The sequence below is a fragment of the Pleurodeles waltl genome, chromosome 5 (genome assembly GCF_031143425.1).
Source record: "Pleurodeles waltl isolate 20211129_DDA chromosome 5, aPleWal1.hap1.20221129, whole genome shotgun sequence".
NCBI lineage: Eukaryota > Metazoa > Chordata > Amphibia > Caudata > Salamandridae > Pleurodeles > Pleurodeles waltl.
This window is the reverse complement of record NC_090444.1, coordinates 1,100,891,867-1,100,904,423: the sequence shown is the minus strand read 5'-3', so window position 1 is coordinate 1,100,904,423 and position 12,557 is coordinate 1,100,891,867. Positions and strand designations below refer to the sequence as shown.

The following is a 12,557-nucleotide window of genomic DNA, read 5'->3' as shown; positions in this document are numbered from 1 at the left end:
CAATCTTGATATAAATACCTTTGGGATTTGCGCTGCACACAAACGTAACCAACATCTGATTTTACTATAATGATGTCCATGTAGAATAGCAACTCAAGCCATCCAAAGGGTGAACATAACTGACTTGGCCCTTAGCTCACTATTGGCTTTGTAAGGGTGGGTGGAAGCATAAACATTTCAAAATTCATGTTTGAAAACTCCTTACATGCACTGATTTAGTCTGATGTACTACTACTACTAAGATGAAACAGTTCTGCATATGAATAAAACATATTTTTGGAATTTTTGAAGAAACGTTTTTATATATTACACGTGTATTGCAGAATGTCTTTAAAAATGAAGGTGAGTCAAAAGTTAACTGTGCAGGACACCCTAGTTACTTGCTTTCTTTCATGTAGATTAACTTGTAAATAAATATTTGCCTGTTCTGAACAGGGAGCCACATGCAGAGGTCAGGACGGGGCATGCGCCCCCTGAATTTGGATCTAAATCGACGTCATAGCATAGATCAAACAGCAGTAGGGAAGCATTGCTACAAGTAAAAAATAAACTATAACACTGTCAACGCTGATTGTGTCATAAAGCTTTTAATTTCTATTTTAAGCCATTTGCAACATGGCTAAAAAACGTTGGCAAAGCCAGTAAATCTCGCTCAGGCAAGACCTATTGGCATTGCCAATGCTTGTTGTCACTGTGACTACTGGACCTGACTGGTGAGGCAAATATGCCATAGGTATAGTATCAAGGAGGATTTGCTCTAAATGTTTTGTGAAATACCCGATATGTACGGCAATCTAAATGGAGTCACTTTTTCACCAGCATCAACCTTCCATGCCAAAACCAACATTAAGCATCAAGCATCAATGCCAAGGCTCCTTTCTCGCGCGGGGCATGGTACAGCAGTAATTGCATGGAGCAGAGCAGCGGAGAATGGGCAAGGGCGGGGCGACCTGTTGTTGCTTTGACGACCAAGGAAAGAGTGGAAGAGGGAGGGGGAAGCCCAGGTGAGGGAGCGCCGCTGCCTTCTCACAACTTCAGCATGAGGAACTGCTAACCCGAGGACTCTCGTGGGTACCTACCCGCCCCCCGCGAGCCCCTGCCACCTTCTAGCGACCTTCAGGTATGCGCGGGAAAGAGGGATGGGAGGGAGGGAGGGCTGCACAGATGCGAGAGGATGCTGCCGTCAGAGTTACATGCAGTCACAGGGCGGAGGACGTGTCACACATCATCATCCTGCAATCATGGGAGGAGCTCGGAGAGGGTGCAAGTAGCCCCATGTAGTAGTTAGTATGCGTGACAAAATGAGAATGAAAGAAAGCAAACAACCTGATGAATAGCATACACCCTGTGTGGCGCGCGGTGCTGTGGGTAGGGGGAGAGTGGGGGAGAGTGGGGGCTCTACGAAATAAGCTATTTTTGCTTCAGTATTTTTTATTTTTAGGCGTTATTCACCGCTTGCTGTGGCATTTATCCAACGCCCCTGTTACTGGAGCGCTGCTCCTTGTTGTGGTTTCAGGCCCTGCCGTTCTCTTTCAAGTGGCATTGTCGGAGAGCCCCAGGGGGTTTCGTGTTTGAGGTTACTGCCGGTACCAGGCACACAAGTCTTGAAAGTCGTGCTTGCATTTAGGATTCCCCCGATTTTAAACACAAGAATCAGAGCTCAATTAGAAAATAATGTTTTAATGTGAGTATTTAAACGTTAGAATTCTGTGTGTTTTAATTTGAGTATTTAAACGTTAGAATTCTGTGCCTTCTTCAGCTGTTTGTATTAATTCTGATTTACTTAATTCTTGTTCTGGCTTTGTTAAAGAACCATACTGATTTTCACCTATCCAGAAAGTAACCTACCGCCACCTTTTTGCACAGCTGCCCACTTTCTAAAATATTAAGGATGGCTGATAAAGGTTCAAGTTAAGCCTGTTATGCTAACCAATCTTGGCACAGTACCCTATACGTTCTCAGACTTTGGTGGGCAGGCGGTCACTTGGAATAGCCTGCAGGTCACCAGTTTAAGTCACTGCAGGAATTACCCGAGAACATAACAGATTCTAACAAAGTCGGTTTTAATTCCTACCTGAAACTTTTTAGTTTTGGATTCGGTCCTCAGACCCTCAAGAAAAGTGCTCCACAATCTAGGGCACTGTGTACGCAGTAATGAAAGAGCATTCATGAGCTCTCCTCGTGAACTTCATGATCTGTTGACAGCCTAACTGCCCCTAGAAGATTTTGGTGGAGTTCATCCACAAGAAAATTTTAAGAATAGAAAAATAATAAATTTTATATTATGTATTCCATCATGTAGTCCAACGGTAATAAAGGTAATTGGCTAAAAAGCAGTCGTTTTACAGAACGTTTTAAATAGATGCTCACAACATATTTTAATTCATCTTAGTCTAATAAACCAGTTAGATCCTCCCATGGCGTTGTACGTGCAGGAAGACCTTGTTACTCAAATCATTTGTAAACAATGAAGTCGACTAAGGATTCAAGCACTTACTGGTAATCCTCATCACTCCGAATACCCTTTTTCCTCATACCAATACTTGAAGAAGTAGGCCTGAGATATATATCTAGCTATATAAAGCTTCATCCTGTATTATTGTGGTTAAAAATCTGGACTAAGCCAGAAGCGTTTTTATGTAGAAAGGTGATACAGGATTGTCTCCTCTTATCACGATTTTTGGATATACCCTGGCTTAGATATGTCCATCTCTCCCTCCTATCATTAGGATTAGGAGAATTTTTCCTTAAACCGGATACTTTAACAAGACAGGACATTAAAAAGGTTAAAGACATATACTGGCAGAAAAACCAGGTCATGGAGCCAGCCTCGGGTGTAATTAGATCATGGACGAGGCATGAGACACAACAACTTCAACCAAAGCTATATTAGACTATTATTAATCACGAGCGACAAAGGTTTCTACTTACGAGGCTATGTTTAAATACCTTACACTACCTGGTAGCATTTCCAGTATGTGGAACCTGGTTCAAGAACCTTCCTCCTTGTCGCTGTGATGGAAAGACATCTCAGAGTACATTGCACTTTATGCTCTTTTGCACTTTATATGTTGTTCAGAGAAAAAGGTTTTTACGTCCGTTATTTTTGTCTAAAAGTATTAGAACTAGCCAGCTTGTTTATTCACACTTACATAATTTGGGAAACATGGACATAATTCAGGCTGTGTTAAATTTTATATATGCTGCTCATGGTATTCGGAAAATGTACTAATAATGTTTTTTAGTAATTTTATGATTGAGAAATTTGTATGTTGTATTTATTGGATGTCTTTTATGGTCTTTTTGTACTGAATAAAGTAACAAACGAAATGAAATACCAATACTTACTTCTTTAAGGTGTCAACCTCTACCCAGTCACCACATGGCCTTGCTGGAACCAATAAAAAGGTTCAAAGAACCCCCCCACCCCAATCCCTCCCAATTTCCTCTCACAATACTAGTGATAAGAGGGTTAAAGACCAAACCACTTTGTGTACTCCCCCAAGCTAGAAAAAGGGGATTCTGGTCCCACAATGGGTACAGGGAGGGAGAGTCATAAGTATTGATACAAGACAAAGGGTATTCGGCATAATGATGATTACCGGAAAGTAACTGAATCATTACATCCACAACCCATTTCCTCTTATCACAACTTACTTCTATGAGGATATACCAAAGCTGAGTAAAAACAACCCGGATCCTATTAAACAAGGCAAACTCTTGGCTCATGCAAACAAAAACTGTTTATTGCAAATCAAAAGATGAACAAACTGTTCAAGAGATCACAGCAGCCAAAACTCTAGCACTAAAGTCCAAGAAATCCATGCTTCCCACAACCAGCCTGTAATGAGGGAAAATGCAGCTGGGGCGCCCAAGCATCTGCTTTACAAGTGTCAAAGACAGAAGCTCCACCAGCCTCAGCCCAGGAGGCTGCCATTCCTCGATTTGCTCTTCCCTGAATTTCACCTGGTACCTGCACATCCTGTGAAGAATAGGCAATAGAAATGATTGATCTAAACCATCTACTCAAAGTAGGAATAGACACCTTTGTCCATGATGAAGGATAGCAAAATTGATAAACAAATTCTTGCATCGTCTGAAAAGCTGTGTTCTAGACAAATAGATTCTCACCACCCTCAACACATCCAAGGTATGTAAGGCCTCTTCCTCAGGAGTGGAGGGTGCTAGAAAGAAAGAGGGCAATGGTATTTCCTAGAAGAAAACCAGGACCTAACTTAAGAAGTAGTCTATTGGATTTTTTTTTCAGACATAAGGAAGTCTGATGTTATAGCCACCAAGAAGAACATGTTCAAAGACAAGTGTTTAAATTCACACTCATTAAAAGCTGAAATGGGGGAAATTGCAAAGCTTTAAGGACCAAGGGTAAGTTCAGAGGAGGTGAGTAGGTTTAATAGTAGGCTTCCTCAGGGGAAAAACCCGTTAGAAGTCGAGCATCCAAGAGATCCATCTGAGGAAGCCCTAATTGCTTTAAGTGCTGCCTATTGTACTGTTAAAGTAGCAATAGCCAAACCCTTCTGAAAACCATTCTGCAAAAACTGTGGTACTCAAGAGGAGTTCAAATTAGTGGGGTTTAAAGATCTGGCTGAACACCATTTGATAGTCTCCTTGAATGCTGTATTGAATATGCCACTGGATAATATAGACCCTGTAACTTCAAACCCCTCCTCTCAATAACCATACAGTCAGACACATCCTCTTGCATGTGTCCAGAGGAAGAATAGGAGACCTGAGGGGACATGGGCAACAAGGGAAACCACCCACTTTGAGACCAAAAGAGGGCTTCCAGAACTAGGTTTACTTTCTCATTCTGCAGTCTGGCCAAAAGCTTGTATATCAAGGGAAAGGAAGAGAAGGCATACAATAGAAAGGGAGGTCAAGGGTGGGCAAGAGCATCTGTGCCCCAGCAACCTGGATCCAGTAACATGGACAGAAACATTGGCCAAAGAGTATATTTTAAGGTGCCAAAAAGATTGATCTGATGGGTGTGAACCTTTGACATTTCTGGTTGAAAATACAGGGATCCAGACAGAAGTTGTGGGACGAAGGAAGGACCCAGCTCAATCTGTCCGCCAAAACATTGTCCTTCCCTTGAAGTAAGTTGCAGATAGGGTCAGTTAATGAGTGTCCGCCCAACTACTATCTGAAAGGTGAGATCGGCAAGAGTCTGAGACCCTGCCCTGGACTCTTTGTTTATATATGATTTTGTGACTGTGTTGTCTATCATTATTAAAACAACTTATTTAACAGCAAATGAGAGAACTGAAGCAGAGCTAGATGCACCACTCCCAACTCTCCCCAATTCAAGGAATTAATCCTTTCTTCCGGAAGCTATTTCCTCTGAACTGAGAGATTGCCTAAAGTCGTAGCCCACCCCGATTTGATTGCAACTTTAGGTAAGATTTGGGGAGAGGGGAGGGATAACAGGAACCTCCTTGCTAAATTCAAAGGGGTTAATAACCACTGCATGCTAAATCTCTCTCATTATGGGCACCAGTTACTCCAACGTCTGAGATCCTGGATTCCAATGCAACAGGAGCTGCCAAACCAGAAGGCTCGGATGTAGTTGAGTCCTGCACATTACAAACACACAAGCAGCCTGCAAAAAAACAGGAATGGTATGATATAGAAAAAAGAGAAAGCAATAGGGCAATATCAATGGTTTTCTAATGGGAAAAAGGGTATCATAGAATGTGACCCTAAAGGCGTAGCCATTCTTTTTCTGAAGCCTCTGACCACTGCCCCTTAGAAAGCAATAGGCTCTGTAAGGTTTGTGCTCGGGACTAAGGAAGACTGGCCATTACAAGATATGTCTAGAAATGGACACCAATGAACTGTAGACCCTGGGTGGGCTTGACATGAGATTTCTCAAAATTTATGAGAATACTAAAGTCCTCCAAAACCTGGAAAAAAGTTTTATTTGAGTTTGAAGAGTAGACTGTGATGGGAAATGGAGAAGCCAGGTAAGGTAGACCTAAATACCCAGCCTATGGAGATATGCTACTACTGAAGTTAGCACTTTGGTAAAAACTCATGGAGAGGTCAGAAGGCCCAAAGGGAACACCTTGAATTTCCAATGACGACCCGCCACACAAAAGTGGTGGTATTGTTGGTGCTGAGGGTAGGCATCCCTTAAGTCCAAAGCTACCATTCACTCTCCTGGACGTACGCGAGGAATAAGCCTCTGAAGGATGTCCATCTTGAAACAAGCCTTGTTGAGAAACACATTCAGTCTCTTTTAGTTGACTATCAGTCTGAACTTGATGCCTTCTGGACCAGTGTGAAAAGAGCCTGTTCCCTTTTTGGTCCCCTGGCACTGCTGTGATTGCATTTTTCTGCACCAGCTCTGCAATCTCCTGTGCAAAGGCTGACTTTTTGGACACATCCCCTAGGAATGAAGAATGAACTGGACCTGAATGAGGAGGAGTACTTACAAAGTCCAATGCAGAGCCCCTTTCTATGTTTCGTAATATCGATGCATCTGAAACATTTTGTTGCCCCTTCTGGAGAAAAAAGAAAGGCTTCCTCCCCCTGGGAGGTCGCATAGTCAGGATAGCTTTTTGGGCTTCACAGGAGGGGGAGGCTGAGGCTTTGAATGCTGTTTATTTGGAAAGGTTTGGCCCATTTCCCCCTGATACTGGAAGTAACATCCCCGCTGACATCTTCTAGGTGTTTTTGGAAATGAGTTTGTCATTGGCTGAAACCTAAAAAGTTGGATATGCTTGTGATTTTGAAAGGCTTTAAAAAGCATATCCTCCAATTGGTTACCAAACAACTTGCTTCCAGTATATGGCATGTGAAGTAAGCCAGATTTTTGAGCTCCTTCTGTCTTCCAATCTCTAAAGTATATATGACATCGCGCAGTAATGGAAGAAGCAATAGAAGAGGTTGATGCTTCTAGAATAGTGCAAGAAACATCTGCAAGACATTTAGCCTGCATTTTGATATTTGAAAACAACTGTGAACATTCCAGCACATCCGGAATGGCAGAAGTTAAAGCTTGGAAGTCTTTGACAAGGAAGTGAAAGGCATAAATAGCAGCAGCACTAAAGCCATATTCAATCCTGAAAAGCTGTTCTTTAAAGAGGGCCATTACTATCCACAAAGTCTGAAAAAGGAACTTCCTCGGCTTAGAACTTAGATTTTGGAAGAGTCCTAAGAGCCTGAATTTCATCATTGTTATATTCAGCAGAAGGCCATGAAGGAACAAAAGAACGAGATGGCACGTTTACTGAAGATTAACAAGCATTTGCAATGCAATAGGTTCATTTGCGTGAGTTAGAGCTATTGGCAATGCAAATTCATAACTGGACTTTTCTGCACATAAATTGTTCAACCCTGCCTCATAATTTTATCTTTTCCTGCCATATAATTCCAGTGACCTTCATATAACAAAAGCACTTCCATTTACCTTCTTCCTCTATCTGCAGCAAAAAATGAAAAGATTGTCATTTAGCGTCCTAATTTAAATCTGCCATGCTAATTCCAATAGAATACCACTTTCACTACCCCACCATCAGAGTTGCCAGCTGGATAACACAATTCCCCAAAAAAAGACAAGACAGCCACAGAGCCTAAATAAACTATAAGGGTCACCCAAATATATCAAGAGTGTTCAAACAGTCATAGTGTAATAAGGGTGTTAAGTTTGCCTGAATCATGGTCATAATTGTAATAAGGAGAGACTATTAAAACAAATACACTTATCATATAAACCTTTATCAGAAATAAACTTTTGGCATTAGACTGTAATGCTCAAAACAGCCCCTAGAGTGCACCATAAGAAAGATATCATTTGTAAGAAGACTGTTCATGTAACCATATTGTTAGTCCCGAGAGGGACTAGCCCCATGAAAAAACAAGAAGAAAGTAATGCAGTGTAACCATATCCTTGGCCGCTAGAAGGCATTCCTATGGCTAGCAAGCCTACTGCAATGATATTACAAACACAGCCTTTAAAACAAAATGTCTCTCAGCTGTAAAACAAAAGTTCTAGCCATGAGATGGCTTAAAAGACACTGAGTCGTGGGAGAGGTTATTATTTTGGGGGCCCGACTAACCTAGTGTGGTGACCCGGAGATGATGTAGACAGAAAAAGTGTTTTGGAGGTGGTCTCATTGTCCTGGGACCACCACAGGCTGAGTTATGAGCAAATATGTTTTGTAAAAGTAATGCCCTGCAAAACATTATATGGTGAGTTTTCGTGGTGCAAATATTATAGTATGTATGCAATGCTCATAAGAACCCCTAGAGAACACCACAATAAAAATAGCATTTGGAAGAAACATGGTCATGTAACCATACAATCAACCCATAGAGAGCATAACCACATTAAAAAAGAATGGGAATAAATAATGAACTATAACCATATATTTAGTCCCTAGAGAACTTAGTGCATTACACTTTTTAAAGGCTAGCAGGCTTAGTGGAATAATACTACAAACGAGGCCCATAAAACATAACTTTACCTAACTATGAAACAAAAGTTCTAGCCATGAGAGAGCTTAAAAAGATAATGAATGGTGTTAGATGTTATTATTTTGGAGCCCCCACTAACATAGTGTGGGGTCCTAGAGGAGATGTGGACAGAAAGAGCATATTGTGGTCAATGTTTTAAAGGTGGTCCCATTGTCACAGGCTGAGTTATGAGTAAAAATGTTTAATAAAAGTAATGCCTTGCAAAGTATTATGGGGCAAGTTTCTGTGCCACAAATACTTCAGTATGTTGTTATGACTGTACTGCTTAGAATAGCCCCTAGAGAACACCACAGTGAAAATATCATTTGTAAGAAATGTGGTCATGTAACTATATAGTTAGCTCCTAGAAGGCATAACCACACAAAAAGAAAATGGCATTTAATAATGCAGTGTACCTATATATTTAGCCCCTAGAGGACATAGTGCATTAAACATTTTCAAGAGTGGCAAGCCTGTTCTCAGCTGTTAAACAAAATTTCCAGCCATGAAAGCACTTAAAAACACAGTTGACAGGTGCGAGGAGTTATTATTTTGTGGTCCCCACTAACCTAACCTAGAGTGGGAACCTAGAAATGATGTGGACAGAAAGAGCATGTCGTGCTCAAAGTGACTGGTGCGCTTTCCAGATAGCATGCCACATTAGCCATGGATGCATTACATGCGCTGTGCAGCATGACCACTTTACAAATGGACAACCAAAGTTTCTCATTAGTTTCCACTAAGCAACACTTCAGTTTCCCCATAAATACATTTGTAAATGAAAGACAGGACTCGTGAACAAAGCTATCTCTTACAGCTCCATATCTGCCTACTTGATATTGTTTAAAAAAAGATGTAAATAGAAACATAGAGATTGGCAGCAAGGTTACTCCATGAATTAACCACAGGGCAGAAGGTGTTTCGGCTACTGAAGAAGGTAATTTTTCTACAAAGCTCAATGTTCACCATTGTATAAGTTGCATCTTTTTTAGCCATCAGTCTCTGTATGAATGTTAAATTAAATGGAAAAAAATTACTCTGTCAAGTTCACATACTTCCATGGTTTAAATTCAAAACCTGCAATGTCCAACTCAATTGCATACTCAATCTCAACTGGTTCTGTCCATGTTGTAAAAAAGACATGTCATTTTTTATGCTATCGAATGCAAAAGACACAATGTTATTTAAAGAATAAGGGCCAGATGTAGCAACATTCTGAACTGTGACCCGCAAATTGCGAGTCAGAGCGACTCGCAATTTGCTAGTCGCAATTCGGAATGTTGGATGATGTCCCTGACACCATCTGCGACTCGCAAGGGGGTCGCAAAGACCCACCTCATGAATAATCATGAGGTGGGTCGCAATTTGCGACCCCCTTGCGAGTGGTGACCCTCACAGGGATGGTGGACTGCTGCGGACAGCAGACCACCATGTCTGTGACTGCTTTTTAATAAAGCAGTTTAAAACTTTTTTTTTGTAATGCAGCCCGTTTTCCTTAAAGGAAAACGAGATGCATTACAAAAATGAAACATTTTTGTTTCATTTTTTCAGAGCAGGCAGTGTCCATAGGACTACTGCCTGCTCTGAAAAAATGTGTGCAGTGCCATTCACAACGGGGTAGGCGTCCCATAGGGACCCCTTCCCTTTTGCGAATGGGTTACCACCCATTACAAAAGGGTGCAAACTGTGATTGGTTTGCGACCGCGTTTGCGATCACAAAGCAATCCTGCATTGCACGGCAACTTGCAATTAGGAAAGGAACACCCCTTCCTAATTGTGACTCGCAAACCCGTTTTGAGATTCGGTAACCAGGTTACCGAACCGCAAAACAGGGTTTGTGCATTGCAAAGTGCTTTTTGCACGTCACAAACAGCGAAATTCGCTGCTTGCGACGTGCAAAAAGCTTTGTACATCTGGCCCTAAATGCGAGTTGACAACGCGGTCATACCATTGCCTACAAAAGCCAAAGTTTTTAACCAGATTCTCCTTGTCAATCTGTCTTAATTGTTCAGCAGCACCTTGTTGAAACATTTTCCACATCTCATTGTATATGGGATATAGTAAGGATTTTTGACGTGGTTATCTAGGACCTAACAAGAAAGTTTGTAAATCCATGTCATCACAAAGAAGAGTTAAGTGTTCCTTAACTGTAACAAATGTGGAATATTGTAACCATTGTTGGCACAATATCCCCACACTGTAAGTGGTAACTACCCCTAAATGTTGTGACTGCAAGTATCGGGGGTCTGGTCTGCTGGCTTTGAAACCCAAACTAGAGTTTAAAAAATTTGCATGCAACTATTAGTGTCTACTGGCCACACTAAGCACCTGTCTGGACCTGATATTGAAAAATTATCTGAATCATGCCATTTAACTGCCCCTCTGTAAAGTTTATTAAATGTTGCCAATTGTCAAAACGGGCAATGGAGGGAATGCTAGGTGTTTTAATTTCTTTAATTTTAGCTAGACCCATGCAAGTTGTTTGTTGCATGATTTTGTTCAGAAAAATCATTTGTCTAGGTGTTAAACATGCTCCAAACAAGGCATCAATACCTTGTACTTGCCAATGACGTGTTCTCTGAATTGATATCAAAATCAAAGTTATTTTTCTAATATTCCTAACCCTGTAAATTCAGTTGTGTTATAAACGAATATGAATAAATCTGTTTAGTTTGTGCTAGCATGTTTTTCTTTTCTGGGGAAGGGGTGGGCGTATAATAATATGAACTTGTGTCTCAGGTATTGTGTCCTGGAAAAAATATACATCTATTTCATGTATGTTTTAGAACTACCTACGGGTAGTGTCCGGCAATGTTCATTTTGTGTGTAATTATAAATTACACATGGAGAACTAGCTCTATGCAAATAATGATGAGAAAAATGATGATAAAACATCTCACCATAATTTACAGAATTTAAATGCAGATCCCCAGTTTCAAAATTCAGACACCATACTTCTCACTCTGGTCACATCTTATTCATCATCAATAAAACCTAGAATGATGATGTCGTCCATAGATATCTTGAAGACATATGGTATCTTGCAAGTTTCTGTAGGACCAAACATTTCAAACAGAACTTTATCTCACACAATTCCATCAGAGACAGGAAAAGCAGAAATGTTCACATCGGACAGGTCTCTTTGCACCCTATGCAAGGAAGAATGAGACTTCAACACCTCGGCTACCAGTTCAGGAGCAGTGCGTTCTGGAAGGTAATGTCTGTTTAAAATCAGAAAGAAAACTGTTACAAATCAAATCCAAATGAAGAGGAAAAAGTGTGAAATGCCAATCCACAGATTGGAACCATGGAGGAATCAAATAAGTTGTTTGTAGCAAAGGAGAAAAACAAATATTCCATGCTGAGAAACACATGAAGAATTTGAAGAAAAATCATTGATGTCAACAAAGTAACAAGAGGTAGTCTGTCAAAAAATAGGGACCTCACGTGGTAAGAGTGGACTGGCAGTCTCCTCCAAAGGTGGTTGGTAATACACAATCTCATAATTTGAAACAGTAGTTGAGGAGTGTAAACTCACATCTGGATCATGTCCTGTAATGGCATTAGCAACAGGAACAAGTGGAAATTCAGCATCTGAAATCCCCAGCCAGGGAGCAGAAGTATTGGTATTTCTTAATTCTTGTAGAGGGATCTCATGCAGCATAGTGAGAGGAGGCAGGTAACTACTCGGGAGCCCCTGTAGCCTACTGTTAGGACTAGCGCCATGGTGTAGCTCTATTATATTTAATGAAGTAAAACATTTGTTTTTACAACCAGCAAGTGCAGACAAAATCACAGTTCTTGTACCTTGAATGCCTCGGACTGGCACCGGTGCACGGTATGATGGGCCAAATTACTTCTTGTTGATAATCTTCTCTCGAACTAGGTCCCCAACTTTTGGAATCTAGCGAGAAGATGCTGGTTGCTCCTTTATGTCGTCAGTGGCAGAATGTTTGGTAAATTCATTTCATGCCTTACATTGGAAATTCCTGTTAGACAGCAAAACGTTCAGTGATGTCAAAAGGTATATCTGCTGCCACTGTGCCAGGATTATTGCGATCTGGAACCTACCTCTGGATGCC

General features: G+C 41.0%; 1 protein-coding gene across 3 annotated transcripts in view; it reads left to right on the top strand.

Moving 5' to 3' along the window:
* The first annotated feature begins 873 nt into the window (after nt 1-873).
* The window catches only part of LOC138296303 (uncharacterized), a 619,236-nt gene continuing 607,552 nt past the window's right edge, over nt 874-12,557 (top strand). The window contains exon 1 of one of the 3 annotated variants that reach the window (XM_069235314.1): nt 874-1,120. The gene's annotated coding sequence lies outside the window, so the exon portion shown is untranslated. The remainder of the gene's footprint in view (nt 1,121-12,557) is intronic. The other 2 variants (XM_069235317.1, XM_069235316.1) reach the window with 2 other exon arrangements.